Source organism: Rhinolophus sinicus, chromosome 4 (assembly GCF_057876585.1).
Source record: "Rhinolophus sinicus isolate RSI-liver-muscle chromosome 4, RSI-T2T, whole genome shotgun sequence".
Classification (NCBI taxonomy): Eukaryota; Metazoa; Chordata; class Mammalia; order Chiroptera; family Rhinolophidae; genus Rhinolophus; species Rhinolophus sinicus.
Window position 1 is genome coordinate 4,938,851 of NC_142504.1, and position 27,793 is coordinate 4,966,643.

The 27,793-nt window shown below is 43.7% G+C and overlaps 1 long non-coding RNA gene across 3 annotated transcripts; it reads right to left on the reverse strand.

Moving 5' to 3' along the window:
• Window positions 1-1,753: 1,753 nt before the first annotated feature.
• On the reverse strand, window positions 1,754-27,793 carry LOC148758319 (uncharacterized). 3 transcript variants are annotated; one of them, XR_016021015.1, is made up of 5 exons: window positions 27,609-27,793; window positions 7,249-7,412; window positions 6,809-7,102; window positions 6,202-6,378; window positions 1,754-4,568 (listed from the first exon to the last, which is right to left on the reverse strand). It is a non-coding gene; the product is annotated as an uncharacterized LOC148758319 (long non-coding RNA). The 3 variants fall into 3 exon arrangements; XR_016021016.1 differs by having other exon boundaries at window positions 6,202-7,102; window positions 7,253-7,412; XR_016021014.1 differs by having other exon boundaries at window positions 6,202-7,102.

Here is a 27,793-nt window from a genome sequence, read left to right on the forward strand (position 1 = left end):
AATAGTACAGTATATAATAAGGTGCTAATTATAGGATGCAGGGGAGAAGCACAAAAGATGCTTGAGAATGGCTGGATCTCATGAGCTGGAGCCATGCGGTCGTAGATATCTTGATGGGAAGTGGGGATCTAAAGCTAGATTTTTTTAAATCTCTGGCATAAAGATTGTGCATGAGAGGCAGAACCTTCCTCTACCCTTTAGGTTCTTCCTGTTGGGCTAATAATCAAATTGACATGAGACAGATTAACAAGAGAAAATAACCAAATTTAATTACAGGTGTATGTATGAGAGCCCCCCAAACAGGAGAGGTTCAGGGACAGAAAGGGCAGATGAGGGGAATGTGACATCCTGAGCCAAGGATGACGTAAGGCTCTTGGGGCTTCAGAGGGGAAGAGGGTCACTGCAGGAGGGAAGAAGAGCAGATATTCAGTAACTAGAAGTTTGCCCTACTGTATAGATAGGTCATAAAGAGTTTTTTCTGGTGATAACTCTTATTATGGGCAAAGTCCCTAATTTACATTCTTGAAAGGAGAGGTAAACATTTCTTGTGAGTCTGCAAAGTCTCTAATGCCTTCAGCTCAAAATAATTCCCATGCCCAAGTGTCACATCTTGGGGAGGCCTCTTCTGAACCCCTTCAATTGTAAAGGAGACTTTTGCTAAATGGACCTAGAAATGAGCAGGATAGACTCAGAGGTACATTGGTGACTGTGAGATATCTGATTGACATGTTTCTTAGGAAGGTCTCAACCTAGCCAGCAGAAGGCAAGAGAAACAGAAACCCTTGCAAGATTTATGGTTTTAGGAATGTCTGAGATGGAGCACTGTATAGCTGTCTGCAAAAATAACAACAAAAACAATTACGAGGAGGGAGAAGGTGAGGGGATTAGAAAGCACAAATTGGCAACCACAAGATTGCCACAGGGATACGAAAGACATTTTGGGGACTATAATCAATAACGTTGTGAAGATTTTGTAGGGTGTCAGATGGGCACTTATCTTATTAGGGAGATCACTTCATGGACGGTGTAGATGCCTGAACACTGCACTGTACACCTGAAGCTGAAGCTGAATAACAATGAATGTCAACTATAATTTAATATATGGCCCACATCCTGGGACCATATATATATATATAATCCCAGGATGTGGAGTACAGCATAGGGAATAGAGACAATGGAATTGTAACACCTATATACGATGTCAGAGGGGTAGAAGATTGGGGGAGAGGGGTTATCACCTTGTGAGGGGTGTAAATGTCTAACTATTACATTGTTTTATATACCTGAAATTAATAAAAACTAATAATTACAAAGGTGGCTCTTTTGAAAGAATATATTTAGAAACTGCGTGTCTAAAGCAGAGACTGACTACTGTTGGCATTGCAACAAATTTTTGCTTTTTAATAAAAAGTTGGAATTTCTTCAAATGCTGCTTGCCTTTCTTTATGGATCCCTAATAGTCGACAAAAATATGAGAATATGTCTCAATAATTTAACCTAACACTGTAAGAAATACTTTTATTTGAAGAATTCACAGAAATGAAGTCTCTGCAGTGATTGGTTTTATTAATCTCAGAAATAGATTTCTCTAAAGAACGTGATGCTGTTGTAACTATAACGTGTAATGACCTTTATTAAATGGACTAACAACTGTCAAAATGTTAAATGGCGTGTTTATTAGAAACAAACACGCATTTAGTCCACCAGGTAAGAAAGAGTGGAGGTGGGAAGAGCGAGAGAAGGAACTGCCCATTCCAGTGTGTAGAGCGTAAGAGCTTAGACTTCAGCAAAACCCTGAGGCCAGGGGCCAGGCGTCTGCTCCCTCCAGGGGCATCAGTACGTCCTTTCATGCTGCTCCCCCAGCCCCGCCACAACTGCCAAAGGAACACTTACTATTCAAATGAAGCTTCAAGCCCCCAGACTCCAGAGCCAGAGAGAAACATTATAACACAGTTCCTCCAGGCATTGCAAATCTGCTGTTCACACACTTAATTGGGGGGTGGCACAGAGTACAGAATCTGCTGGGCTGGAGTCTGGAAAGTAGGGTTCTGGCTCCAAGGTGGGCTTTCTCTGGGTAGACTGTGAGCCTCTCTGTGCACACTATTTTTCATCCACAAAATAAAGGTGTGAAGCTAGGAGAGCTCAAAGAGTCCTAGCAACGCATAGATGCCACGGTTCTGTTCCTTTGCCCCATCTTACCGTTCTCCATTTCTGTTCACATGTGAGGTCATCTGAGGATAGAATGTTAGTCTCTGCTCAAGAAAATACAGTCGTCCCTTGGCATCCTTGTGGGATTGGGTCCCGGACTCTCTGGGGATACCCAAATCCTACGACGCTCAAGTCTCCTTTATAAAATGGAGTATTTACACATAACCGACATACATCCTCCAATATACTTTAAATCATCTCTTGATTTCTTGTAACCTAACACAATGTGAATGGTATGTAAATAGTTATGATACTATACTGTTTAGGGAGTAAAGACAAGAAAAAAATAGTCTGTACGTGTTCAGTACAGATGCAACCATTGGAGGCCTAAGTACTAGTGTGCGCCAGCAACCATGTAACTTTTTTTTGTTTTTGTTTTTTTAAGATTTTATTGGGGAAGGGGAACAGGACTTTATTGGGGAACAGTGTATACTTCCAGGCCTTTTTTTCAAGTCAAGTTGTTGTCCTTTTCAATCTTAGTTATGGAGGGTGCCGTTCAGCTTCAAGTTGTTGTCCTTTCAGTCTTAGTTGTGGAGGGTGCAGCTCAGCTCCAGGTCCAGTTGCCGTTGCTAGTTGCAGGGGGCGCAGCCCACCATCCCTTGCGGGAGTCAAACCGGCAACCTTGTGGTTGAGAGGATGTGCGCCAACCAACCAAGCCATCTGGGGTTGGATGCCGATCCAACCAACTCAGCGGCAGCTCAGCTCAAGGTGCCGTGTTCAATCTTATTTGCAGGGGGCAGAGCCCACCATCCCTTGCGGGACTCGAGGGGTTGAACTGGCAACCTTGTGGTTGAGAGCCCAATGGCCCATGTGGGAATCGAACCGGCAGCCTTCGGAGTTAGGAGCATGGAGCTCTAACCGCCTGAGCCACCAGGCCGGCCCCAACAATGTAACTTTTTAAAAAATACTTTTGATCCACAATTGGTTGAATCCACAGATGTGGGACCTGTGGATGTAGAGGGCTGACCATATGTAACTTAAGGAAGAACTCTTGAAGACTCTGAGAAAATTAATCTCTACCAATAGAATTTCAGACATGAAAGCAGGACGTAAGGAAATTATTTTATCTTATTTTATATCCTGGTGTGGAGGGTTTTGGTGCCACTCAAACCACACTTTTAGAGGCTGGGTTTGGGTTGGGAATAAAGGCTGCTTTTACACATCCCTGAGCCTTACTGAACCATAATCCTCAGGGCTCTTAAGTCACTGAGCAATCAAAGTAGCAATGAAGAGAATGAACACAGAAGTCAGCATGGCCAGTTAGCATAGCCTCTCAGGAAGCCGTGTGAAGAAACATTACCTCCTACCCAGACCAGACAATGTGTAGCGGCTGAAAGGCCTCCAGCTCTAAGTGAAAGAATATTCAACCACAAAGAACAAGAAGTTCAGAGCGAGGTTCTTCTGGGGATGGTCAGCAGCTCAGTTAATTCCACAGAATTAACACGTCCGTGTGGTTACAAGAGGGCTGCCAGCTCCCAGGCAGCCCCGCCTCACACAATAGCTCCATAAGCAGGGAGGGCTGAGGAGGCAGATGTAACTCTTAACTCTTCCCCTGCAGCTTTGGCCCTCATCAGGGAGGAAAATATTCCCCCCAGCTGATATATTTCATTGGTCAGAACTAGATCAGGTTTAGCTCCCACAATTCTGGAGGCTGGGAAGTCCAAGACCACGGTGTCAGCCAAATGCAAAAGTCTCAACAAAATACCAGCAAACCAAATTCAACAGCATAGAAAAGGATCGTACACCATGACCAAGAGGGATTCACCCCTGGGATGCAAGGATGCTTCAACAAACACAAAAAAATCCATACATGAGCCACATCACATTAACAAAATTAAGGATGGAAATCACCTAACCATCTCAATGGATGCAGAAAAAGCATTTCTTTCCTCAGGGCACTAATCCCACTCATGAGGGCCTCATCCTTGTGACCTGGTTTCCTCCCAAAGACCCCACTCTAAAGACCATCACACTGCGGATGAGGGCTTCAACATATAGATTTGAGGGGGACACACAGACATTCAGTACTCACCAGAGGAGTTGTAACACATTGCGTTTTCTGCTCTATGGCTGAGCTTGCTGTGTTTCTTTGGCTCTTCGTTGAAAGAAGTGTGTGTTGAATCGGCAGCCAGATTATTCCCAAGGAAGTGATTAGAGACATTTCCGGGGGAAGACTTTCTTGGCAGACAAACAGCATGCATCCTGGAAGTTTCTGCAACAGCCTGACAGAGTGCAGCCCGCCACTGCTTATTCCCTTCTGGGCTAGAACTGTATCGGTTGTCAAATTAATTTCCTCTTTCTGAAATGTATCACGCAGTTCATTCTGGCCTTCTCTCTGTTCAAGACGTTAGCGCCAGAACCTTAGACAAAGGGATTTCGGGGCATGCTGGTTAACCGTCATCACTGTTGTGTAGAAAGTACCTGTGCATTTTTTAAAAAAACAATGCCTCCGAGATTACAAGAGAGACTGGTCCCTGTGAGTGAAATCCAATTTGTGACACATCAAAACAAAACAAAACAAAACAAAACAAAACAAAACAAAACAAAACAAAAAACAACTCCCCCCTAAGAAAACAAAACAAAAACAAAAACCTCAGTCTATGAGCAACTTCTTACATTCTCCTCTCTAAGCCATTAGACTGTGTCTTGCTTCCTTTTGGAATGCACAGTAATACAATACACTAAAGTGAGTGGTCTGCAAATTTGGTTAATGTATTTTTAACTTCAAGTGGTGATTTTTACCTCCTTGTAAAGCCCTTAATGATGACTAAGGGTCACTGTTCGCAGAAGTTGCTTATCTCACCAAGCACAGCTGTTACGCCTCATGCTCAACTATGCACCACTTAGCAAAAGGTCGCCTTCTTTAACAGAGAGCTTCAAAAAGAGACACCCAAAGACAACAAGGACGCGGCTTGACTTTCAAGGTCCTCTAATGAGATAAAAAGAGTTGCTCTCAGTTAAGGCAGAGACGTCCAATCAAAGCAAGGTAACACCACTGGTACACAGAACAGTCAGGGAGGGCTACAGTGTTTACAGAACAATTGCTAGGACAACTGCTAATATCTGGAAATACAGAATCATCTCCACAAAGGGAAGTTTTGGTTTCTATTGAGAAAAGACACTTCTCTGAAGCAATGATTAATGAGAGGTGAGATAAAAAAGGTGTGAGATATTACTCACTATTTTGAGTATAGTGTTTAAGTAGTAAGACATATATGTATATATATGTGTGTATATATATATACATATATGTAATTTGCCATCTGTTTCTGGTCTCTTCCAGTCACCTAGCTTACTCTTCAGTCCAACTGACTCGTCTGGATTTCAACAAAAGAGTTCATATATTCCTCAGTTTTTAAAAACCCGTTCAACAAGTCTGAAGTTACAAAACAAGAAACAAATACCCTACTATTCTCATTATCAAATTACGAGCCTCTTAGCTGCTGGAGTTCTTTCCCAGGCAGCTTGCAGCCCTGGAAAACTTCTAATTCCTCTGTTAGACCCCTCAGGTCACACAGACGTTGCCTCCTGCCTCTAGTTAATGGTGATTGCAAATGAACCCAGGTCACAGGAGTAAGCTTCCCACTGCTTTAAGGAAACCCTGTGTTAGGTCCTCACTCAGGGCACGACGCCCCTGCATGCCTGCGAGGATTCCTAAACGTGTCCGAAGTGGTGGCTAAGCGACTTGAAGCTAAGATGAGATGGAGCTGTCAATGAAAGGCTAATGTTAAAATGTTGAAATAAATGTTTTTATTGAAGTTTAGCATACATGCAGGAAATGACAAAAATATGAAGAGTACAGCTCAATGAAGAATGACTATTAATAGCGAGGAGACTGACCAAAGAGGACTTGACTGAAGGAACCAACAGCCTATATAATTAGATGTTTTAGGGGCAGGAGAGGCCAGTGAAGGGACTGCCATGACACTAAAGAAGGCTTGACATGCGTCCCGCAGAGTTGGAAGAACAGAGAAATTGGTACTTGATTCTTACCTGAAAGGGCATGAGCTGGGGAACTGGCCCGAGCAAAAGAAGAAGTACGGGGACAGCAGGCAGCACCTCTACCAACGGCGGACAAGGAGCTTGTTTCCCACGGCCCCATGGACGTCACAGCGGGTCATTGTCTTCATGAGACACCCCCTCAGGATGCCCATGGGAACCCCGGGATGCCTATTAGGATGAGGAGAACCCAGGTGAGGACCTTGGAGCAGGACCTGGGTGAGGCATAAGAAAGCAGACAGACAGTACAATACTTGGGCCAGAACATGTGAATCAGAAAGCCCCTGGTGGGATGGAGGGGAGGGGTGTCCTCAGAAAGGCGTTAGGGGAGAAAGCGCTGCGTTTGGATCTCCTCTAGAACAAAGGGCTCTTGCTAACCAGGAGAGAACTGCCAACGGCACCAGCTAAGCCAGTGGGTAGACTGTATGCTTTCTGTCCTCCTTCCTCTAGAGGAGACAGAGGTGGCGAGTAGGGGAGGGAAAGGACGGGCCCTCCCACAGCTGCTCTGAGTGGCTGCAGGGAAGGCCTGGGCTGAGAGCGGAGGGTGGGACAGGGATCCCAGGGAACCTTTTGACTTACTCAGGACTCGAGTTTCCAATACCTGAAAACAAGACTGTTGTCGTGGCTGAAAGAGACCAGAAACAGATGGCATGTGCCCCAAATGCCCACAGAGCCAGAAAAGAAAATCCAAATGTGTGTCGGAGGACTGCTCATTCCATATGCTGGTTACGTAAGGTTGAATGTCCGTAGCTGACGGACGAAAACTGTCTGCTAGCGATCAGCAGGCTGGTGTGCAGCCTGGAGGCGTTTGGATTCTTAGGCAGGATTTCAGGGGAGGTGGAGAAGCCTTTTCATTAAGATCAGAAGGTAAGAGCGGGGACACATCACGTTCTCCCTGGAATTTGAAAGCAGGAGAGTAAAATGACAGCTTGGACATTTTACCCATCTTAGGAGAGGACAACAGTATTTATTGAGTAAAGTCTAGGTTTTCTCCAGAAGATTCTTAAGTGGAAGTAACCTGCTTCCCTGGTTATCACTTACCTACCTGGACCTGTCACACCACACCTGGAGTCAAACAGGTCGTTGCAGGGGCATCACTTTCACAGGCATGTGGCCCAAAAGTCATGTAAGAATCGTAAACAGGAGAGGCAGCACATTCAGAGCCCCGACAAGGGAGCAAGTGGAAGGAACTCGGGATGCTGAGTCTGAAAGAGACCAAAGGGATCCATTTTGAGAGCTGTGACCTGCTTCCTGGTGGCAGCCATCATGGGAGCCTCCAGATGACACACCAGCCACTGTGTGAGCGATACAGGGTGGAGTGTTTTGTCTTAGGGTCCCTTATGTCAACATGACTCCTACAGGATCACCGTGGGGGATGGTGATCCTCAGACCTACTGGGCGAGGCCATTCCTTTCTGAACAGATACCTCTCCCTTGACATGCTCAGCGTGAAGGAGGGAATAATTCCTCAGACATGGAACTGGAACTTGAAGGTGGGCTGAGAAGCGGGAGAGGATGTGATTGCATATCTTAGGTCTTGTTCTCCTAGGTCTGCATCTCAAGGCAAAAAAAAAAAAAAAGAAAACATTCAGAATTGATTCCTGATGGGGAAGGGAATGGGAGGGATTCCAGCTTCAAGTGCATACTGAGGTTGGCTAGAATGGAAGAAAGAAATCTCAGCAAATCTAAACAGGTCAAATAGAATTTGATTTGATGATTTCAAGTTCTTCTCAAGGCCCCAAATCCCCAGTTGATAACACCAATTCAGAATTCCAAAGGGATATGGGGGTTTCTGGTCCCAGGGCTCCCTGGCCTTTGGGGTGAATGGTAGACAAGGCAGATTGGAGGCCCTGCAGTGCCAGAGGGCAAGACCATTTGCTTTTCTCATCAGCCCCTCAACCAACTTCAGGATGTCATAACTGAGACCTGTGGGATACAATTTGGAAATATAAGAAAACAAGACCCAAAGTGTTTGGTGAGTAATATCTTAAATCTCACATTCGTCTAAGAACTCTTGCCTCCCACTTCTTGTCTTCATTTTTTGTAGCATCTGTGGCTTATTTCAAGAGCAGGCATGAAAAATAAACTCTTGTGCTGCTTAGAAGAATCATTTCAAAACCTGCGTGGTAGATTGATGGCAGTGATTGAAAACAGAGCAGCCACCCAAATCTCATTCTGGCCCTTTGGTGCCAGGATGGCCCCCCAACATTATCATAGGACCCCTTCGCGGTTGTATGTCAATAACTTGTAGTGGTGATGAGTTTCAACTGATCCACTCAACACTTGCCTAACAAGCACATTTTGCAAGGCAGCCAGCTAAGCCGAAGGGTAATCAATCCATGCAAGGGAGCAAAGACACACAGGCAGAGAAACAATAATTGTAAACAGTATTTGTTGAATGCTTAGTATGTGCCAGGCCCTGTTCTAGTATTTGATTCCCGTGCATGACCTCATTTAATGATCCCAGTCGTCTAATGAGATAAGAAATATATTATCCCTCCTTGCGATGAATGAGGAGCCCAAGGCACAGAGAGGTCCAGTAACTATTCCATAACCGACAGCTTGTCAGCGCTGCCATCTACAAGCTACCCAGCCAGGCCTGTTACTTTGCATTCATTTGCACAACAACCTAACAGTTCAATGCTCCCCACAACAGCACTTTCTGGACACAACCAGTTTGCTCTGATATATGCGATTCTAGAATTTCCCCCAATACCTGCACCTCCTGCCAGGCATTTAGCCTTTTGAAAACAGCTTAACAGAGCCAGGTCTGATGGCATGAAAATCCTGAGAATGAATTCAAGTTTTGCAGTCAATATTTCTAAGCGTGCACTGTTCTGTTTGACTTCTTAAAGTGACAACAGAAACTGTGTCGTAAGACTAGGTCATGGGGTGGCTGGTTAGCTGAGTTGGTTAGAGTGTGGTGCTGGTAGCACCAAGGTTGCTGGTTCGATCCCTGTGTGGGCCACTGTGAGCTGTGCCCTCCTTAAAAAAAAAAAGAGTGGGTCAGTTATGTGGTTTTCTCTTTAAGACAAATAGCAAGTCCAGATATGGCAGTTATGGGCTGTAGTCAAGCTCACTGTTCAATTTCCTCTGAAGAGGATGGACTTTTCCTGCCTCATAATGCCCACTGTCCATCGCTGGTTTTCATCGTGGCTGCATTTACAGCAAATGCTGCACTGGTCTCCTCGCTCTGTGCCTTCACCCCTCCCTCTGGCCATTTGATCCAGCTCAGGCCACGGGAAGGGCTCTGGCACTGCTTTAAATCAACTGGGGACAAGTCAGAGTTCAGAATCACATTTCTGCACAAAGTGAGCTGAAAAACAGGCCGTTAGGCTCAGATAGCTACACTTAGGGCCGAGAGGTCTAGGTGAGAAAGAAAAGGAACCTTGGCCGGCCTTAGTGTTTGTGGGGCCTAGGGACAGAGTAAAACTGCAAACGATTCTTTACTCTTGTTTCAAAATGTTCTATTACAACGAAAAGGCAAAACCCTAGTTATAATGAATGATTATCAAAATGGGTTTATGGGGGTAGAAAACACAATATAAAATTTACCATCTTAACTGTTTTTAAGTGCACAGTATAACACAGCTGATTATATGCACCTTGTCTGGCAAAACTGAGATTGTATACGCACCCAACAGCTCCCGCTTTCCCGTTCCCCCAGCCCTTGGCAACCAGCTCCGTACTTCTCGTTTCTAAGAGTTGGACCATTCTTGGGGCCTTGGGTAAGTAGAATAATGCGGCACTTATCTTTTGGTGACTGACTTATTTCAAGTAGCCTGATGTCCTCAAGGTTCGTCCCTATTGTAGCACGATTATCCACATTTTAAATCAGAATTATGTAAGTAAGATGATAATTTCATTTTTTGAGAATATTACTAAATATCATTACATTTTTTATAACAATAAAATTACTCACAACTTTTATCTGCCATGTGAGCGAGCCCCTCAGAACTCCCCCCCTCCAAAAGGAACAGTGACCATGAAGTACACATTTGTCTGTGGCCTCTGGCTACAGCGCCTGCCCCTTTGCCTGTGTTCGAGCTTAGGCTGTGCTCTGCCCCGGAGGCTCTCAGTGAGGGGCTGCCAGGCAGGGTATGTGGGCTCAACACGAGACCCTTCTCCTGGCCGTCTGTGCACCTCAGATCCCCAGGGGGCCGCTGGGGATTTTCTCCGAGCTGTATCGCGGTCCACACTTCCTTCCTCTCCTCTCTCCTTTCACAAGGTTAGACCTCCTTTGTGGTCTGAGGTGTCTCGTGTCCACTTCTGCTCCCTCTTCCCTGCACCTTTCACAGGCATTTCCCAGGTGAATCTCTTGCCCTTCTGACTCCGTCTTGGTATCTGCTTCCTGCAAATCCCAAACCGGTTCTGGCATTTGGTATCTGCCGAGTTGACAGCATAAAGAATGGGGATTGTGTCTCACTCTTGTTGCATCTAGGCCCACGTATATACAAATGTAAAAACAATGTGAATTCATATAGCCAGCTCTTCCTCGGCCACCATGTGCCATTGTTGTGAACACTGTGCTCTGCCACCACAGATGGGAACATGAGGAGAAGCAAGACCACAGACTCTTGGTGCCACTGATCAATGGTATTTCATGGTGTGAGACTCTATTGCACTTCAGTTATAGGAGAGGAGGCATTCGACAGTTCATTTGTCTTCTCTTCACTGAACACTTCCGCTACTCAAATCCTCACGTGAAAGCCAGGTCCATGTCCAACGTCTGCAGCGGTTAAGACACACCGACCTTCAAGGCATTCAGATGCCATCGCCTCTTATTTTAAAGGACTTTGGGCAAAAAATGCGTATGCACGTTTCCCTGGGCCCTGAGCAGTTCTAGGCCTGAGAGGAGATGTGTAAATCACAGGCCGCCCTACACCACAGCCATGCTGTGGGTCGCAGTGACAGAGGACCTTGTGTATTCTTTAATAAATTTACGCTTTCTGTGTTTGTGAACTATAGGTGTCTAAAGCACAGAGCTCAGGGTGGAACCGTCTTGCCTGAATGTAAGGATGGTGCTGACACTTGAAAATGGCGTCCAATGGACTAGAAGAGGGAGGCAGCCACAGCAGCTCCTGGGCACAGGGGAACACCTGGTCGCCAAAAGTTTCCAGCTGCTCTTAGCTGTACCTGCTCCGTAGCTGGCTCCAACCTGTGGGAAAGCCAGGGTGACAAGTACTTGGCAAAAATGGTTGTTGAAGGAATACGTGCTGAATCAATGAAGCCCGCCGGTCCAACAAGTCCCCTGACACGTATCTTCTTCCACGCTTTCCTCGGCACTTTTTCCACTTTTGAAAACCTCCTATAATCCCTCTTTCCATGTGAGCCCTTTTCTATTTAAGAAGTAAAAAGCAACTGCACCCTAGTACTTAACCCTTGGTTTAAATTTGAGAGGTGGACTGATCACAGTTCAATTAGACTTAAGATGAAGATTATTTTTATATTTGTAAAGCTTCTTAAAAGGACAATTCTATATTTATTTCTGTTTCATCCGTCAAGATGGAGTAACAGGGACCATATTTATTCTCTCAACTTAAACAAGAAAAATGGACAAAATGTCTGAAACAACTCCTTTCACATGTTGGAGAACAGGTAGAGCAGGTCCGTGATCTCTGAGAGGAAAGGAAATAAACAGTCAGCCCCACGATGGCACCAGTCTGCTGCCTGGAGGTAATTCCCAGGCTGCAGTACAAAGAGTGGAGAACCCAAACAGACCCCAGAAGTCTTGCTGAGTTGAGTAGCAGATATTGAATAAGGCAAGTCGAACTTTCAAGGCAAATTACCAGAAAGGTGGAATCTGCTGAGAGAGAGAGAGAGAGAGAGAGAGACAGGAAGTACTGGAGATCTGCAGAGGAATACTCTCAAGTATTTGGCTGAGTACTACTCTTTGTGTGTGAAAGGAAAGGAACCACTGGAAATGAGAAAGCATGACAATTCTCTTCTCAGAGCTCACACAGGGCTGGGGATGGTTTGTGTGGCACAAGCCTGAGCCGAAACGTTTTGGAATACATGAGGGTCTGGGTAAAACCCTCAAATGTGTGCAACCTGGGCAATAGGACTAAATTATCCCTTCAATGAAGGCAGCTCTAAACCTGCCTGACAAAGCTTAAAGGGCAAAGTTGAAAAGGTCCAGCTGATTTCAAGTAACTTACCCGCGTGCCAGAACAAAATCCAACACTATTTAAAGGAATACAACAAAATCAAATGTTAAAAAATGTAAAATTCATAATGTTTAGCATCCAATAATAAATTACCATGAATGCAAAGAAGCAGGAAATATTATTTATAACCTGGAGAAATTCTGATTAAAACAACAACAACAGACAAACCCAGAACTAGAAATGAAAAACACGATGGAATGAGCAAAGATGTTGAAATAGTTATTGTAAATATGTTCTATATCCAAAAAAGTAGAGGAAAACATGACCACTACGAGGGGAGAAACAGAAGATATTGAAAAGACCCAAATGGGACTTTTAGAGATGAAAAACACAATGTCTGCAAGAAAAATGTACTAGATGGATTAATAACAAGTATAACGCTGCAGAAGAAAATATCACTGAACTTGAAGAATAGCAGTAAAACTATCTACGGTGGGCAGAATTCTAAGATGTTCGCCTAAGATTTTGTGCCCATGGTGTATATTTCCCACACAATCCACAGGACTGTGAATATGATGGCTTTCACTCTAGTGATTACGTGATGTTTCATGACTCAGATGCTGTTAAGAAAGGGGGCCTATCCAGGTGGGCCTAACCTAAGCACATGCTCCCTTTGAAGGCAGTGAGTTTCTCTGACTGATCATGGAGACAGTCAGGGATGAAAAGCAAGATAAATATTCAGAGCACTGGCTTGACAATGGAGGCGCCCATGCAATAAGGAAATAAATGGTCACCAACCACTGAGCTTGGAAGAAGACGCTGAACCTCAGATGAGAACGTCATCCTCAGTCAGCACCGTGATTTCAGCCTGTGGATTCATGAGGAGAAGATCCACAAAGGCTGTGCCAGGTGTCTGACTTACAGAACAGCAAGTTAATAAATGGGTGGTTTTTGTAAAGCCTAAAAGTTTATGGTAATTTGTTGCATAGCAATAGAAAAATATCCATGGAGCCTAGAGAAAAAAGCTAACATACAGCATCAGTAATTGTGAGCAATATCAAGGATTCTAATCCAGGTGTGTTAATTGGAGTCCTAGAAGAAAGGGGGGAGGGTAATATTTGCAGATATAATGGCCAAAACTTTTTATGAATTTGATGAAACTACAAACCTACAGATCCGAGAATTTCTACAAACTCCAGGCAGAATATATACATAAAGAAAACCACACTGAGACAAACTATGAAGAATTATGTACACAGAGAAAAGGTAAGAATCACAGCAAACTTCTCAGCAGAAACCATGCAACCCAGAAGAGACTGGAGCAATAACTTTAAAGTATGGAAAGAAAAAGCTGTCAAGGTCGATTGCTTTACTCACAGGAAATATCAGATAAACAAAATCTGAGAACACTCATTGTCAGCAGACCTGCACTGAAGAAATAGCAAATAAAGTTCTTTGGGCAGAAAGAAAATGATAGTGGTTGGTTTTATTATAGCACATTTTCTGCTAATTGATATAAATTCCCAGAGATTAAAGTCATGAACACACACACACACACACACACACACACACACAACACACACACTTATCTTATGGTTTAGGATGTGTGCATAACTTTAGCTCAGTCATGCCAAGTATAAACTAAACCGAAATTTTCACCATATAAAAACTTTCATTTAAAAAAAATGAGAGAAGTATAAATTAGTTTATTACTCAATTTACTGAAAGAGAATTTACTAGATGAAATATACTGAACCTACAAGAAATAGTATGTAGATTTTACAGGCTCAGTGCCAGGAAGTAGATCATAAAACTTGACCTAACATCAAGCACCTTCTCAGAGCTCAGCAGATGCCTGACCTCAAAGAGCCTCATTTCATGAACAAATATACAATATTAGCCACTGTGTAAAAACTGATTTATTTTAATTATTATTCAAGATCATCTGCCAAACAATTATTTCAAAACTATAAAACTCCAATGCCATTGTCATAGGCGTCCTCTGTGGGTGATCGCTAATGATCCCACGGTCTGATAGTCGTGTATTCTCCTCCCCTGGCGTGATGGCTGCACTCATTGGCTCACTTCAAATGAATAGAATATGGCAGAAGTGATAACATGTTACTTTTGAGGTTTTTATATAAAAAGACCAGCTTCTGTCTGCTCTCTCTCTCTCTCTCTCTCTCTCTCTCTCTCTCTCTCTCTCTCTCTCTCTCTCATCGTTGGCCCTATGTAAAGGCAGTTGCCATGTCATGAGGCAACCCTGTGGCAAAGCCCAACTGGCAAGGATGGAGGCCTGACAATGACCATGTGGCTGAGCTTGGAGCGACGCCAGCACTACCAGCAGCGCGTCTATCAGATAAGACCACAACTACAGTCGGTGGCTTGATTGCAACCTCGCAACCTCCTGAGAGCTTTGAGCCAGAGCTGTGCTCAGAGTCTTTTTAATCTCTACAGGTTGGAGTACTGTGTTCCAGAGCAGTGGATGACTCATACAGCTGTTACTCAGCAGTTCAAGTATCTTATTCATGAAGAAATTCTGAAATTCTATGTAATATAGAAGAAAATAATTCTACTGGCTACTTCGTGTACCACAAGGTATGTTCATGGATCAACCAACAAGTCAACTTGTGGCCAGTGACTACATGGAGATTCAAAATCTGTAATAATCTGGCACCATGATACATTCAACTATTGTCAACAATGAGCAACATGGTTCAGAGGACAGAGTTTACCAGAAACCAAAGGAACACTTCCTGAATTCTCCATATCTTGTTACCATTTAATAATCTTAGAGGATTACTAGGTTTTTTGAAAAAAGTGTTTCAGAGAGGTAGCTTTGATTGCTGATGCTAGGTTCAAGTTAAACAACTTTCTGCCCACACAAACGGGTGGCGTGACTTAATGACTCACTGATTCTCCCACTGAGTAGAACTGTAACAACCCTTTGCCATCTGGCCAAGACAACACCTTTGGGACTAATAACCCAGGGATCCCTGGAACTTAATAATTATATCAGACTAATACACAGAACTCCTGCTGAGTAAATACTAACATCTGGGTTGGAGCCATGAGACAAAGAAGATAATTAAAGTAACATTGGCAGAACAGTTGAAAGTTTGCAATATTACTTGTCATTCACAGTTTCATTTGTTTATCACCAAAAACCACGTGCCCTCGATGTTGTTTTTACTACAAGCCCCCTTTACCATGCTATAGTCTTTGCCATGTATTTAGGACAGGGTTTGATAACTCTAGAATTCAAGGACAATTTGCCACGGATTATTTGTTGATCCCTTAAACCATGAAATGCCTGCATAAAAAGTAAACAGATCCATCACGATGAGAAAAATCGTTCTACCCTATTGCTTTCCCAGCCTGTTCTTGGCTGGACTTAGAAATTGTTTTTATTCCCCACTGCTTATGATTATTTTTTGGTTGCTTTACGCTGGCTTAATGAGCCAAAATCTTTGAGCCAAAGACTACCTTCCCAACCAGCCTCATAAACAAAATTGACGGTATTTGCTGTGGGGGAAGGCCGTCCAATGACATGGTAATGAGTACCTACTGTGGAATTTTCATCTCCTGCAGAAATTTGTGGCCCCGTTCAGCACCGCATGATCTGCCTCCTAGAAAAAGAAGCAATGGGTAGTTTATTCCGGTGTAGAAAGTGATGCGTAGCTATGTGCACATTCACATCTGCCTAAAGCAGGGCGTAAAATGTTCCCATGAATCAAAGATACTCCAGTATTGTTAAATCACAGCAAGTCAGGACTAACTGCAAGAAGCAGGCTTTGCAGTCGGGCTGCACTTTGCTGAAATACATGCCTTGGTCTAGCACTGCTCCTTTCCTGGATGGAATGTTCTCTGCAACTCCTTCGGCATCTAATGTAAGAGTGTGAACCAGCTGCTCTGTGGAACCCTTCTGAGCTGTGAGGGGCATGTGTGGTCCCAAACATGAGGTCATTGGAGATTTTTCCTGGTGCTTTGGATTAGGAGACATAGTTACAGGGAGGGAATCTACAACATAAATGTGGTTGGCAAGGACTCGTCAAAAGTAGTTGAGAAAAAGGAAGTCTTTCAATGAAAAAGAAAACAGGTCGCAAAATAACATGATTGGCAAAACCAACATGCCCCAATTTCCATTTTTCCTTATTTCTTCTGTATTAGAACTCATGATTTTAAGATGGGCACATGGCCATCTGAAACAAAGGTGCTTCCCAGGGGCTCACCAGTAGACATGTTCATATGTCTAAGTTCTGGCCAATGAGATTTAAGCATGTTATATGCCATATCTGGGAAGTGTCCTGCTGGCTGGGATGCAGACAAGAAGACTGGAGCACAGGCAGCCACCCTGAACCATGAGGTCAAACCTTTGTTTGTATGCTGAGGATGGTGGAGCAATCAGAGAAAGCAGCCTTCATCCCTGATGCCAGGAGTGTCATCTACACCAGCCCAGAACTATCTCCAAACTTCATTTACGTGACAGAGAAATAAACTGCTCACTTGTTTATGTCACTACCATTTTGGATTTTCCATCACTCCGAGCAGAATTAATCTTGCTTTGATACAAAGCAGAAATATTTGTATCTCGTTTTAATAAACTTATGTGTGTAGCACACGTGTGTGTGTGTGTGTGTGTGTGTGTGTGTGTGTGTGAGTTGGGTCCACCCACCCAGTACCCACTCTCCCATTTTAATATCAGTCTTTCTTTTTAGTGAATGTCCTTTTTCTCTCTGTGTGATGACATGGGGGACATCCAAGGATAGGTCCCTGTTCTTTCTCTAATGGACCCAAGGGTGTCCCCCGAGGCTTCTTTGGTCAGGTCCTTCTTCTCACTGCCTCGTTTCAGTGGGATGCCAAGTAGAGTTTCTTAAAACTCAGTCCTAAGGCCTCTCCACTTCTTGACTGTGTCCCCCCACAAAGGAATCTAGCATCCATATCAATTTCTGCTACCTCTGTAAACAGACGGTTAGAAGAATGTCCGTCATCGCTGAGCCCAAAAGAGCCCACATGGGGCGGAGCCAGGTGGGCACAGTGCTCTTTCCTGTCTGTGCTGAATCACACCTCTCCTCTATCAGGATGGGCAAGTGGCCTCTGTCGAAAGTCTCTGTTGATCTTGTGGAATCTTGTTTAAGGAGAAGAAACGTCCGTTATCATGGAAGGGAGGGCTGTCTTTATTTCTGTGACTGGCAATTGTCTGTGGTTCCTCTATCCTCGGCCTTCCCCACTCACTCCTAAGCTCTCCAAGGCCTACACAGTGTGTGCAGGGAAGTGTCCCGCCCCAGACACAGCAATGCGGGGAGCGGACTCCTGAGGAACACACCGGCACTGAGACGTCCACGTGAGTGTGGTTCCCTTCAAGCCAGTTTCTCGAGACCCACCCTGAACCTACTATTGTTCAGAACAGTTTTTAAGTAGCATCCTGTCGAGTGTCGAATAAAGTTTTAAGCAAGGCGTTGGGAAAATGATGTAAAACCACTACCGTCAACAGGACAACAACAAACATACCAGGGATGGGTCACAAAGTAAAGAAGGAACTTTTACTGGCGCATCACTTCCCTGTGTGCAATTTCCAAATCGTTACTCCACAGCCTTGTTTATCTGAATGCGGCTTCCATGAGACCGAGAAGGACAACACCTGTGCCTCCCACATCTGTCTGGAGGTACAGCGGCTTTGGGTATTCCTACCCTGCAGGTGTGAGGCAAATCAGTACGACCCCTTTGGAGGGTGACTTAGCTAGGAAGCTTCAGAAGACTTACACCAACAATTTCAGTTCTCAGAATTTATCTTGAGAAAATAATCAGATACACATACAGCTTACGCGCAAAGATGTTTATCACCGTGTTATTGCTAAAGACAATTACTGAAGGCTTTAAATCTTTAAATCTGTAAATCCCTTTGTTCTGGTCTATATTTCCCAAATCTACGGTTCCTCTATGTAATTAAAGCAATTCAGAATAAATGTTATTTCTTATGAACTCTGCTTAGTTTGGAAGGTCCAGTTCAAGGCTGCATCTTTCTGGACGTCTTCCTTCATCTTCCAGTGGTCCCTTCTCCCTTAGCATTTCAGGGACATCTAGGGCTGGGACTAAGGTGAGAGACAAGTGAGGGGTCACCTGCTATGACAGAGAACTGTCACCCAAAGTGACTTTTTAACCAGGTTCCTAACGATTCAAGAAACTGATTATACTTCTGCATACTTAAGAAATATTTCTGAGATTATCAAGTAAGATTTTTTTTTTCTTTTCCTAAATTAGGCGGTGGAAATTCACTTTTCATCAGCCTCAAAGGAGCTAACACATCTGAGTTGCTTACCAGGCGCACACCACCCCTGGGTCAGCCCCCAGGGGGCGCTGCTGGGTTACTCCTGCAACTAAGGAGAAAAACCGTCAAAGGCAGACAGTGAAGGATCTGTGGCAAAATCTCAGTAGAAGGCTCCTCTGTAACGAGCTAATCAAATAATAACAACCTTGTAGTAATAGTTACACGACAACAGCCATGCAACTTTCCCGAAACTGCTCATTAAACCTCAGGGCATTACATGTACTTCATGATTTCCCTACGCAAATGAGCAGTTTCACTAACAGGTTTTAATTGATAAGGTTGAACATTTGCCTCCTATAGGGAAGAAAGTGTGTGTGTGTGTCTGTGTGTCCGTGTGTGTGTGTGTGTTTTCACATACACGTATATCCCTGTAGAACTTGGCATTGTCTTATCACCCACACTAAAATGCCTATGCAGACAACTAAAATGCTTACTTTTGGTCCAAATAAATAATAATAATAATGGATAATTTTGAAAGAGTTCATTATATTGACTTGTAATGAGTTATATCAAAGTATGAGATTATTATGTTATATACTTCATGCACTGTTCAATCAACGGCTTTAATTATAATTTTGGTTATCGTTTCTACAGCAATGAAAGAAAAATATCACATGTAACTACTGAATTATACCAACAGACATTATAATGTTACAAAGTAATGAACCCTGAGTGTGAGTTCATGAAGACAAAGGACATATACCGTAGTGTAAGAACACTTTAGAAGAGGTCACATCAGTATATATTAGAATGGAGTCATAATAACAGGCACATAAATACCAGCAAACAAATGGAACGTTCTCCTACTGAATGAAAACAACAACACAATGCCAATTAGCAAAAAGCTGTGCAACAGAGAGGGACAGAGACTCAGAGAGAAAATCAGAGAGAGAAAGAATAAGAGGGTACAGAGAGAATCTCCATGAAAAAATTCCAGGTATGAGGTCTTGGAATGAAATGATCTTAAAAATGTTCTCTTTTTCTGGCCATGCCTCACAGCTCATGTCTAACTAAGTTCATGCACAGTAGCCCCCATAGGGCTCGCTTTTTCTTCGTTTCCATCATTAATTGGACTTGAGCCTTTCTTGCCTCTTAGCTGTAAGCACAACTTGAGCACAACTGGTGAAATGTTAGCAACCACACGTTGGAATGTTATGTGTCAGGGAAACGGCCCATTCCTGACAAACATGCATTCGTGGGCTTGTGTAAGGTGGCCACACTTAGGAAGGACTGAGCCAGAGCTTTCAAAAGTCTCCCTCAGACCCATGGTAGTAACCTTGTGTGTTGTGTACAGAGGCACTCCATCAACAAAGATGGAGAAAGACGGGAATGTGCTAAGCGCACACACACACAGAGCAAAGATTTCCCCAGAAATCAGGTAGTGTTTTTTCTTTTAAATGGACAGGGACAGGTCCATCCTCTTTGAGTCCCCTATTGTCATCTAGATACAGGGTTGAATCGGTCGTGGGACACGTACCTCTTTGGAAATCAAGACTCATAAGCTCATAACAGCAATGCCCTACACACCACGTCTTGCCAGGACCGTGGATGGCTCAGTGTGAGGGGCTTCTAGTCTGCCTGAGAGAGCCACGTCAGACCTGTCCTAGCCACTGTGTGTATGGACTGTCCCACAGAGGGTGGGAGGAAAGCACCTGCCATGCCACCTACTGTTTCTGCATGGCAGACACCCACTCCACCCAGGCGGTACAAGTCATCCAAGAAAATCACCCCACCCTTGGGTCTGGGCATGAAGAAGGGGTGCTTGGCTACTGACTCACTGTAGCTGTAACAGTGGGCTTCTCTTTTAAGCGATTAGGTGCTAAGGGAGCTCAAGTCTGATGATGTTTGAATTAAGGCCTCCTACAATTAGGATATTAGGATGAGCTGCTTCTAAAGGTGAAACTTTGGGGTCCACCTAGCAAAGATTCCAGTATTAGCATACGGGACTTGGTGCCTAGCCTGGGCTCGGTTTGGGCAGGAGGGACACAGAGCCTTGTGAAGTTCTTATGGAGATGGACCAAAGTCTCGGGGTGTGGTACCCCCCCATCAGCATGTCTGACCTCATAGTCCTTCTCTTTCGGGACTTCTCTGCATTTCACCTTCAGCTTTCTGGCCCAGGAGTCATCTTTGAACAATCAGGTATCTCAAGCATCTGTAATAACTCTCTGTAATACCCGTAATAACTATTAATAGAGATCATATGAAGACCTCAAACACCAAGTTGCAATGAACACAGCGCAGCCAATCTGAATACCCCATGAGTCTAAAAAGTATATTCGGTGGGCACATACTGGCTGCTCCACACTGATCAGGATGCTGGGGACTCTTCTGCGCAGAGAAGAGATGAACATCCCTGCCAGGCAGGGGTGTGGAGAGGGGCACAGAGTGGACTGCCGTGGCCAGGAAAGGTTTCACGGTGAAAGTGCAGCATTTGAGCAAAACGATGAAAGAGGTGAGAGAGTGAGGCACGCGGTACCCAGAGGGAGAGTGTTGCAGGCAGAAGGAAAAGCAAGTGCAAAGTCCCTGAGTGGGGAGCAAGCCTGCCACGTGGCAGGGGTGTGTGTGTGTGTGTGTGTGTGTGTGTGTGTGTGTGAGAGAGAGAGAGAGAGAGAGAGAGAGAGAGAGAGAGAGAGCGAGCTGTGGAGAACAAGGCCATGGGAGGCCAGGTCCTGTAGGGTCTTGTAGGACCTTGGAAGGACCTGCGTGGAACTGGGAGTCCATGGAACACGGCCGAGAAAAAGCCTTCCACCTGGTTACGAGTCCTGTGTCTGTGCATGTCACTCACAGCACTGTCACAGCTGGCCCCATGGTGCCCAAACAGAGGAGTACAGGTGACGCATCTGAGAAGAGAGAAAGAAGTCGAGTGCGATGAATGTCGTGTGGGCACAGGTGGAGACGGAGGTTGTGAGGAGCAGCAGCGTGAAGGACGTGGGGTCCACATTTGCTGACAGTGACGGTGCAGGCGCCACCGGGAGATGGAGGTGGTGTGACGGGCGCTGTGGGAGAGCGCTCAGTCTAGAGCAGGGGTGTCCAAACTGCGGCCCGCAGGCCAACTGTGGCTCACAATCCATTGTTAATTGGCCCGCAGCAAATTCCAAAAATATGTTTAGTTTACTTAAATAAATCAGGTGAGGCAATACGTACTTCACCTCGAGTGAGTGGCCCGGCTGTTTGTGTATTTTACTGCATACGGCCCTTGGTAAAAAACGTTGACAAAATTTTGGACACCCCTGGTCTAGAGCCACACCCCTAACCTACCTCACAGCCCTGAGCATTCTGTAGCCCAGAGGAATCATGATTTTGGCTCATAAAGAAAAAGTTAAAATGTGACCAAAAGAGATGACTTGTTTGCACTTCATTATATCCTGAGGTTACACGCATTTTAGGCACTTTCTGCCAGACGTGTCCTACTACTTGGGTTATTTGTGTCCCATGCTGGTGTCTGCTTTTAAATAACATTGTAAGCTGCTTTAAATACAAGCATATACATATGCTTACCAGTTACTATTGATGAGATATTATACATCCATTTCATAATCAGTCCTTGGGATATCCCACGCCAGGTTAGTATATAAGGGAAGGATATAAAGAAATGCGAAGGTCTGGGCTGGGCAAACAGGGAGTAAGAGAGGATTTCTGACAGGCGGTGCCAGAGAAACTGACCATTGGGGCCCCAGACCTGGGATAAAGGAGAGTAACACGGTGTGAAGCCCCTGGGAGGCGCAGGTGGGTGAAAAGTTGTGACGAGTGTCTTTTAGGGGCCCCCTACATCTACTCTGCCTATCTGATCCCCAAAGCAAGGCTCTTTCATTGCAACTCCCCCCCTAAATATTAGAGTAAGAAGTAAAAAATCCTTCCTCTCCAGTCCCTCTGACCATATCACAGTTAACAATTTGATGTTTATCTTCTGAACGTTTTTCTGTGCATATATAATTCCTTACACGTAATCCGTATTTCATAGCGATTCACATCACACACACACACGCGTGTGGACGTAAAATGTGAACAGTGAAACAGTAGGTATGCTTTACTTATTATTCTCCTCTTCCTTCCACTTACTACTTCATGGTCTTCTCTCCAGATTAGGAGGTATAGATCTGCCTCACTCTGTTGTTCTGTTTTATTTCCAATAGGTTTTTACATTTTTTTGTGGTAAAACAGACAAAACATGCAGTTTTGTAAGTGTGCTATTTGTAAGTGTGCCATTCAGTCGTGTTAAGTACATTCTTTGTTTTGTGCCTCACGCGTAAGCCTGGTCAGACATGTGGGCTTTGGAGTCTGGGTTCAACTCCCAGCTCCCGTGCCTATCAGCTCTGCGGCCTTGACCAGTTATTTCACGTCTGGATGCCACAGTTTCTCCATCTGTAAAATGGGAGTAATACCATCATTTATCTCATAGGCGTGTTGTGGTGATGAAAGGTATATTAATCCTTAAAATACTCAGAATAGGACCTAGCATGCAAGAAGGGTTAACGATAAGACAAATGATATTAAATTATGAGGACATACCATAATTTGCCTAACCAATTCCAGTAGATTTGGGTGGATAGTGCCTCGGAACAGTTGGCAAGTTGAGAGCGCACATTAGCTGATCTCTGTGACCAGAGGGTGTTGTTGGCAGTTAGTGAGGAACTGAGGGCAAACTTACAACAAGAAACAGGACAGTTCTGAACAGTGAATCCCACTAAGAATCACCCCCTTAAATGTCACTCCCAGAGAGACACTGTCACGTCTTTCAAGGCTGTACTCCTACTTCTAATAATTTTTTCCCACAGATTTCCTTGCACACAAGCAAAATGATGAACCCTTTCAACTGTGTTGATTGATTTCAAGATTTTTTTCCCAAAATGTGTCAAAAATTCACAAAAAGTAAAAAGTTTATATTTTGACTATTTTATGCATTTACTAATAACATTTTGAGCTGCTTTGTTCATAAATGACATTATTTTTATTTTAATCCTTGTTATATGGTAATAAATTTACCATTATATTGAATTTCAGCAAAAATTACTAAAAAACATACTAAGTGGTATCAATTAGATTTAAGTATAGATAAATTAGAATCTAATGGTATTGATGACATAAAAAATGTATTACAAAACGTTACACAATATGGCATACAAAACACCTTTGTTGTTGATAGTGCAAGCCACAGGAAAACATACATATCTGAACGTCGCAGCAAAAGTGCGAGTGTAGAAGTTTATTCAATGAAGTTTTGTTTGTAACAGACTGGAAATATCCCAAATGTTTTCCTTGACATGGGAACTAGCTGGATAATAATTTAGAGTATATTCATGCAATGGAATACTATGTAGCTGTTTTAAAAGTTTGAGAAATGTCCCCATATGCTAATATGAAGATTTCCAAAATGCATTAGGCGTAAAAAGAAAGGTTTAAAGTGATAGACACCATACGCAACATTTCTGTAAAAAACAGTGTGGTAGATAAAAAGCCATATTTACATGTGGTTTCATTCATGTTCACGATACAGGAAATGAACAAATGTGGTTACCTGGGAAAGGGTTTGTCAGCAGAGGTGGGAAAGTGGTGGATGAGATTAGGATTAGACCTTTCAATATTTTTTGGTAATTAAAATTATGTGAATTAATTAAAATTATGTGAATGTTGTGCACTTTTTAAAAAACACTAAGGAATGAGGCAGGCTTTCCTCAAGCATTTATGGAACTGGGAGCAAGAGGACACCGAAAGCCCACCTACCATAAGTCTAAACGTGTGAAAGTTATAAATCAAGCTAACAAGCTATTAAATAAAATATGTTCATTTCTCCTACCTTGACAAATAAACTTTCTTAATGATCAAATCAATACATGTGTAAAATTTTAAAGTTGGCAAAATATCAAACACAATAGAACTAAATTATTTGCATATCTGTGTGGCCCATTGATGGTCTAGTGCTGTTTGGAAGAGTAATAAAATAAAGATATGCATAATTCATGATGTATTTTAAATGTATCCCACACATTTATTTTTCTGCCTTCATTTCAATAAAAACACTAATCATGTAATTATAACCAAGTTAAGATTTTCTGGTTGTCACAGCAATATGAAATTAGACAATCTTTCTTGAGCAATTAAAGTTTTTAGGTTTTTTGCCTTAATTAAATTTGAGGAAACTGCTCTGCTGAGGCAGAAATAACTGAAATTGTCAATAACTTGTTAAAGCAATACGTAGATTGGAAATAAACCACAAAATGTAGATGTCATGTTTAAACATTATAATGAGGTCTTTCAGCAAAAATTACTGCAAAATATTTCAATTTTATTGTATAGATCAATAGCACTCAGCTGCCCTTCTCTTCATCTCTCAAAGCAACATCTAGATATATCCAGTATTGCTTAAATTCTTCTCATTTCAAAAATTTCTATGTTGAGTTGTTCTAAAGAAAACTAGAAACAGCACACCTCCTCCCGTGCCCCACTTCAAAGGACTCAAAATCTCAGAACTTGCCTATGTCTTCCTGACGTACGAGTTTAAAATTTAAATACCTTTCAAACTGGGAGACTATACAAGTCAACATAAAGTCAATGATGAAAAGAAGCATCTGTAATACTTAAAAACTCAATTATTATTATCGAGACTGATAATGTGGTAAAAAGGAGCGGGGAAGTAGATTGACAGAGGTGAGGAAGTGGTCGGCATACTGCAGCCAGCACCAAAGCACTCTTCTTTCAAAGTGTCTCAGATCATAACCGAGCAGAAGAAGTCAGGGCAGACAACTTCCCTTAACCGCTCAAAGAACACAGGAAAAGCTGAAACACACCTCTAAGACAGATGCAGACAGATGCACAGGGCGAGGCAATAAAACTTTCTCTAAAGAGAGTTACTAGGGGGAGAAAAACCCCAAGTCTCAGAAGAGAAGGCAGTTAGTCCAATTATTTCAATGAACTTGATCTTCTTGTTACAATGTTTCTAGAACATTCATGTGACTATGACCTTGACAGCATGGTCATCGATGTATAAGATAGCAACCAGGATCTGATACAAAAGTACAACATCCCAAGAGCACTTTATTAAAACCCTTATGTATTGTTTGTTCTTAGCGGTTCTAAGCACGTGATATGCTGATTACTCACTAATGCATGTATGTTAAAATTAAATGGATAAGGGAAAATGGTTATTAGGGAGCAAGAAGAAGAGAGAAAATCGAAGGAGGTCGTCTGTACGGAAAGAGGGCTGGAGGGGGTGAGCACTGAGCAGACTGACTTATCAAGGGAACCCTATATTTATCCATAACTCCTGCACTCATGTCTTACAACGTGCAAGTCACACTGTGTTGTAATGGCCTTTTTATTTGATTGCCTCATCACCATACTGTAAACTGAGGGATACGGATGGTGACTATTGCATTCCCCATTGTATCTCAAGCAATTATACAGCGTCTAACACACAGTAGCTACTGCTCAATGAGAACTGGATAGGAGGATGGATACACAGGTGGATGGGTGGACACGTGGAGGGTTATGTGAGTGAATGGATGGGTGGGCGAGTGGATTAGCTCATGCACTGGTGGTCGTAGGGAGCTGCCCATTCCTTGGCTACAGTAAATACAGTAAACAGGAAAGTTTCCTCTTCTCCACGAGAACCATGACTGCCAAGGCCATAGCCACAAATATCTCTCAGACACCATTAACCTCTCCACAACAGTTTGTCCAAATTCTTGGTGTTGACCTAAAATAAATTCCAAATAACTTAAGAGGAAACTTAGAAATCCAAACTTAAAAAGTGATAGAAAATGTACCAACTCTTCATCACTGGCAATACCTGTGAGAGGTAGCTCTGGTCAGGGGCAATGCAAAGCAAACTTTTTAGGTCGAAATCCTTTTATTGTTTTAACAGCTTCATGGAGAAAATTCACAGACCACATGATTTACTTATTTAAAGCATACAACTCAATGGTTTTTAGTACAGTCACAGGACTTTGCAACAACCACAGTGAAGTTTAGAAATCTTCGTCACCCAGAAAGAAACCTCAACTCCATTAGCAGTGTCTTCCCATTTTTTTCCCTTCCCTGGCAACTGGGAACCACAAACCTACTTTCTGCTTCTATACAGTCCCTGTTCTGGATGCTTCGTATCACTGGATTCCTACCATACATGGTGGTTTGTGATTGACTTCTTTCAATTAGTATTAACACGGGGTGTTCGAGGATCATCCATGTTGAAGCGTGTATCAGTACTTCCTTTTCACTGCTGAGCAACACTCCACTGCATCAATATGTCCCATTTTCTTCAACCATTCCTCAATTAACTCACATTTGGGTTGTTTCCTTTTTTTTGGGTTATTATTGGTAATGCTGCTAAAAGCATTTATGTACAAGTTTTTGTACAGTCAGCCCTTTGTACCTGTGGGTTTGGCATCTGGGAATTCAACCAGCCACGGATCGAAAACCGTCTTTTTGCATTCCCAACTGTGGATTCCCAAGCATCCATCGAAAATCCTGTTTCCAATCCAAGGTTAGCTGAATGGGCAGAGGCAAAGGGCTGGCTGTAGAGTCCTAAGTTATAAGTGGATTTTCAAGTGCGCCCCTAATCCCCATGTTATCCAAGGGTCAACTGTATAAGCTATGGCTTCCGCCGGGCAGTTTGGGTTTCTGCCACCAGGGACCAGCAGAAGAAGTTACCACCTTAACTGGGTCACTGCGTCTGAGCATCAGGAAGAAGCCCGTATGGTCACACAGCGGGGCAGGGGGGAGAGTGGCTGCAGCCCACACGGGACCTTGGTGCCCTTCCCTTGCCAGCTGTGACTATAAAAGGCAGCATGCAGCAGGCCCAGCCTAAGACGGGCACCGTCACCAGAATCTCAGGCCTCCTAAGGAGAAAGGTCTGGGTAGGTGACGGCACCGGCAGGCCACTGAGCCCAGCAGAGGTGGAAGCTGAGGACGACCGGAACTTAGAATGGACAGCGAAGGAGGGAGATACTAAAGCTGAGTTCGGCCACTCACCTCCCTCAGGACGAGGGGCCCACGGAGCAGAGGAGAAACTGCGCTGCAAATGGGGTCGAAATGTGGCTCCCACCCTGCGCTGGGAGAGGACGCAGGTCACCGAGCCGGGCCACCCGGGTTTTAGGCGTGAGTGCAGTGGGCAGACGAGCTCCAGCTGTCAGACCCTGGCAGGCAGTCGGGGAGAC